This window comes from Dinoponera quadriceps, unplaced genomic scaffold (assembly GCF_001313825.1).
Source record: "Dinoponera quadriceps isolate SergipeBrazil2010 unplaced genomic scaffold, ASM131382v1 scaffold809, whole genome shotgun sequence".
Classification (NCBI taxonomy): Eukaryota; Metazoa; Arthropoda; class Insecta; order Hymenoptera; family Formicidae; genus Dinoponera; species Dinoponera quadriceps.
Window position 1 is genome coordinate 101802 of NW_014554917.1, and position 5663 is coordinate 107464.

Sequence of the window (5663 nt, forward strand, 5' to 3'; positions counted from 1 at the left end):
AATAAAAACACAAGGAAAAAAAATCCGGGAAGACATCAGAGGCTATAACACTGAATTAATAAACCAAGTAGTTGAAAATAATAAAAATATGAAAGTGTTAAGAAGATCGAGTGATATTGGAAGCACAAAGAAACACCAACCGAGAAATTCAAGGGAAGGACTGAGTCAAGGAAAAGACGAAATAGCAGAAATAACTGAAAATTTCTAAAAAAAAGTCAACTATAAAAAACTCTATTCGTTAATAGCTTCGAAAACAAAAGGCATAAAACTTGCAAACGTCGAAAACGTGGACTCTAAAGATATGCCAGAAATAAGCGCAAGCAAGATACTACAAGCTTTGAATTAATTAAAAAAAGTCGGGTTCCAAATGAGAATGGAATTACGGCAGAAATGCTGAAGCTAAGAGGAACGGTCACAGTGGATTCAATGAAAATTCTTTTAAACAAATTTCTTGCAGAGGGAAAGATGCCGGAAACGTGGTGCAATGCTCAAGTCGTCCTAATATATAAAAAAGGGGACAAATGTAAAATAGACAACTATCGCCCAATAAGTCTATTACCACACCTTTGTAAACTGTTCAGCAAAATCATCACCAATCAATTGACTAACAAACTATGAATACTAACCTGTTGAACAGGCAGACTTCCGAAAAAGGTGCAGCACAATGGACTATCAGCAAACCATGCGTTTACTAATAGAAAAGTGCAATGAATATAACGTACCACTATAACTGGTATTTATGGATTACAACAAAGCGTTCGATTTCATTGAACTATGGGCCATTTTTTGAAACAATGAACCATGCCAGAATAGATACAAGATACAAGAACCTTATTGAATACATATACGAATATGCAACACTACAAGTTAAAATAGATGAAGAACTGATTACACAGAAAATCCTTATTAAACGGGGTGTAAGGCAGGGAGACGTTATATCTCCCAAGCTTTTTACCTTTGCTATGGAAGACAACTTCAAGAGGTTTGATTGGGATCAAAAAGGAATTAATATTAATGGAAGGCTCTTAAACTATCTCCGTTTTACGGATGCCATTCTCTTAATAAGCAGCAGCTTGAAGGAACTAAAAAAAATGTTATCAGAACTCATGAAAACGTCTAAAGAGGCTTAATAGTAAATTTGAACAAAACCAAAATTGTAACTGTAGAAACAGCAAAAGTAATAATCGAGGGAGAAGTTATAGAGAAAGTAAATAAATACATCTATTTGGGGTAAATGTTAAAATTAGGCAAGGAAAATCATACCGCCGAAATTTTAAGGACACGTATGACTTGGGTTGCTACAAGAAAATTAAATTCAGTATTAATATATTCGCGACCTGCAGTTGTAGGGCGAGACGTTTAGCTGAACATTGCATATAATTTCCAAAAGTCTATAGCTGAATACCGTGAATACGAAATTTTGCTATTTAAATGTTTTTTATATTTATATATATTGTATATAAATATAAAAAACATTGTTTTTGGATATGATATTTATAATCATTTGTTTAAAATTTAAAAAATTAAATATTATAAACGTATGTTGAAAAAATTGATGAATAATTACTAGCAATATTAAAATTGATAGAGCTGCTTAAATTTATTAAATATATTTTTTTAGAGAAGAATATAATGAATTTACTGCAATGTGAAACTTAACACATTCACAATCGGCGGTTTTAAGGCGAAATCCTTAGCTGAGCATCGCACACAATTTTCAAAAGTCTCAGCTAAATATTTTGAAATAATGTAGGATTATGTTATTGGTTGTGAATGTGTTAAGAAACCCACGAACACCAATTAATCTGAAGAGGAAAGTATTCAATTCTTGCATTCTATCTGTGATGATTTACGGGATGGAAAGTGTGACCTTAACAGTCAAATCAACAAACTAAGAACAGTTCAGCAAACGATTGAGAGAATTATGGTAGGTGTGAGTCTGACAGATCATATCAGAAACGAAGATATCAGGAGAATGACACAAGCAGAAGATGTAACTATGTGCATCAGCACTCTGAAATGGAATTGAGTGAGACATGTGGCCAGACAAGATAACTCCAAATCATGTTGCTGTCATACAGGAAATTTCGACGTATTACGAATGGAGATATCAAAAGACTTCTTTTCATCAGGAGACAATCTTGCAGACTTAGTATCAAGGAGAGCCTATTCTTCGAATCTCGCTAATAATAGCTCTGGTTTGAGGGACTTTTATGACTTGGAGGAAATGAAGATACATGACCAGAAATCATTCGCATTCTGACAGAAATTCCTAAGCAACGAATAATAGTCAGTCTGATGATGGAGAGGAGCTTCGACATGTTACGACAATTTTCTTCAATCGTTATACTTCGGAGAGTTGCGACATAGTGTTCTAGATTCATAAACAATTGTCGTACTAAGAATAAAGTACAGGGAAATCTGTCCAATTCAGAATTAAAGAGAACAATGTTTATTGTTATTAAATGCGTACAAATCGAGGCATTTACATAGGAAAGAGGGGAAGAGTTTAAAAGCGATAGCAAACTTACTTCTTTGCATTATTTTTTGGACACTATAGGAATTATGCGCGTTGGAAAGTTGAGCATTCAAATTTGAATTATAAGCAAAAACACCAAATCATACTGCCGGAAAAACATTTTGTAACTGATTTAATCATCAGACATGCTCATTATTCACAATTACATGCTGAACCTCAAGCGACCTTGTATCATATCAGACAGAATTTTTGACTAATTCACGGTAAACACCAAATTAAGAGAATAATCCGCAAATGCATAATCTGCTTCAAGGTAAGGCTTCAAATAATAGACTATGTAATAAGTCATTTGCCTAGAGACAGATTTGAATGTTCAAAGTCTTTTATAAACTTAGACGTAGATTACTGCGATCTTTTTTAGATAAAAGAGAAGAAATATCGGTAGGATTAAGGTTTACGTTTTCACATTTGTATATTTATCTTCAAAAACAATTCATCCAGAACTCGTTAGTAATTTGACAACGGAAACATTTTTAGCCGCACTCAAAACATTTTTTTCACAGAAGTAAATCAAATATGATATTCGGGACAACGCTATGAATTTTATAGGCGCAAAAAATAAGTTACAAAAACTCTACGAGATAGTGAATACTAATATCAGGATATTAAAAATGAAATATGTAGAAAAGATTGGTTGATAACTTACAAATATAAGGAATTATTTTATTCATGAAAATATGCACCCATATTGTCTATACACATTTGCCATTTAAGCGGCAGGTTGTTCAAGCCGGTGGTATAAAATCCTGGCGGACGAGAGTCAATGAATTCCTGGAAGGCAAGTTTTACAGTACTGTCGGAATTAAATTGTTTTCCTATTAAAAAGTTGTCCAAATTGCGGAAGAAGTGGTAGTCAGTGGGGGCTAGGTCTGGTGAGTATGGAGGATGATGAAGAAGTTCCAACTCCAATTCCTGTAGTTTTGCCACATTCATTTGTGCAGTGTGTGGTCTAGCGTTATCATGCGATAAAATAGGAGTCGATCTGTTGACCAATCTAAGCTGTTTTTGCATCATTTCGTCCAGTTGATTGCAGTATATTTCTGCTGTGATCGATGAGCCAGGTTTCATGAAATCATAATGGATCACACCTGCGCTAGACCACCAAACACTCACCATCAGCTTCTTTTCATGAATATTGCGCTTTGGAGTGTGTTTTGGTGATTCATCCTTGTCCAACCACTGTGCTGAATGTTTGCGATTGTCATATTGGAATCCATTTCTCATCAGAAGTGACAATTCGATTCAAAAATGGATCAGATTTGTAACGAGAAAGCAACATCAAGCAAGCTTCCAAACGCTTTTGTTTCTGTTTTTCATTCAATTCAAGTGTTCAATCCACTTATTCAAATTTTTCACTTTACCGATTTGAGTTAAATGAGTTAATAATGGTGTTTGCTAACACCAAACTTCAACGATAATTCATAGGCACTCTGAAATGGGTCAGACTCAACGGTGACCCTTAGTTCGTCATTATTGATCTTTGATTCTGGGCGACCGCGTGGCTCATTTGTGAGGTCAAAGTTACCTGTACGAAATTTCGCGAACCAATTTGATACTGTCTGCTGTGTAGTAACACTAGAGCCAAATACACTAGTAACGTTTCGCGCGGTCTGCGATGCAGTAGTTCCACGTAAGAACTCATACTTCATAATAGTGCGAATTTCCGACCGTTCCATTTTCAACAAAATTAATTTTTAAAAAAAGGTTTTAATATTTTTTAGAGCTTACAATGATTTCTTTAAACAGGCGAGATATGTAACACATCACTCAATAAGTCTCCGGTCTGACACATATATGGCAACACTGTTGACAGACCCATATGATTTCTAGATAGTAGCATCCTTCAAACGATGTCAAAATATATGTCAAAATTTCATGACATTCTGATAATTAGTTTACAGATTACAGTGGTTTAGTGACCCCAGTTTTGTAATTTTCAAAACAATAGATAAAAAAGAATTTCGTATGTTGATTAAACATTGTTTTTTGATAGAGAAAAATATTGTTGAAGCCAAACAGTGGCTTGATAAGCGTTATGGAGACTCTGCACCAGGGAAATCAACTATTATTGACTGGTATGCTAAATTTAAACGCGGTCGTACAAACACCGATGATGCTGAACGCTCTGGTCGCCCAAAATCGTCAGTTGTTCCGGAAGACATTAAAAAAGTCCACAAAATAGTTTTGAAAGACAGTAAAGTGAAGTTGCGTGAGATAGCTGACACCTTAAAGATATCAGAAGGTAGTGTGTTTACAATTTTACACGAAAATTTGAGCATGCGTAAGTTGCTTTCGAAGTGGGTGCCGCGTTTGCTTACACCGGACCAAAAACAACAACGCGTCGACGATTCAGAGCGCTGTTTGGAGCTGTTCAAGCGAGATAAAAAGGATTTCTTGCGTCGGTATGTGACAATGGATGAAACATGGATCCACTACTACACACCTGAATTTAAAAAATCGTCAGCTGAGTGGACAGCAGCCGGTAAAAGTCGTCCAAAGCGACCAAAAACTCAAAAGTCAGCTGGCAAGGTTATGGCATCCGTATTTTGGAACGCGCATGGTATTTTGTTCATCGACTACCTTGAGAAAGGTAAAACTATCAATAGCGAATATTACATGGCATTATTGGATCGATTGAGTGTAAAAATAAAGAAAAAACAGCCTTACATGCAAAAGAAAAAAGTGCTGTTTCACCAAGACAAAGTCCCGTGTCACAAGTCGATGAAAACGATGGTTAAATTGAATGAATTACGCTTCGAATTGCTTCCCCACCCACCGTACTCTCCAGATCTAACCCCCAATGACTACTGACTTTTTGCAGACATCAAAAAGATGCTACAGGGAAAGAAATTTGGCTCAAATGAAGAAGTGATTGCCAAAACTGAGGCCTATTTTGAGAGCAAAGACAAATCGTTCTACAAAAAAGGCAATCGAAAAGTTAGAGGAGCGTTGGAATGAATGTATCACTCTTGAAGGAGAGTATGTTGACGAATAAAGTCGAATTTCTAAAAAGAAATTTGTTTTTCTTAGCTAGACCAGAGACTTATTGAGTGATGTGTTAACTTTCCAACAAAAAAAAAACAGAACGGTAATATATTAAGCCAATGTCAAATAATAAACTGTT

The 5663-nt window shown here is 35.3% G+C and overlaps 1 pseudogene; it reads right to left on the reverse strand.

The window, feature by feature from the left end:
- Nucleotides 1-3202: 3202 nt before the first annotated feature.
- LOC106742653 lies at nucleotides 3203-4215 on the reverse strand (annotated as a pseudogene).
- Nucleotides 4216-5663: the final 1448 nt, after the last annotated feature.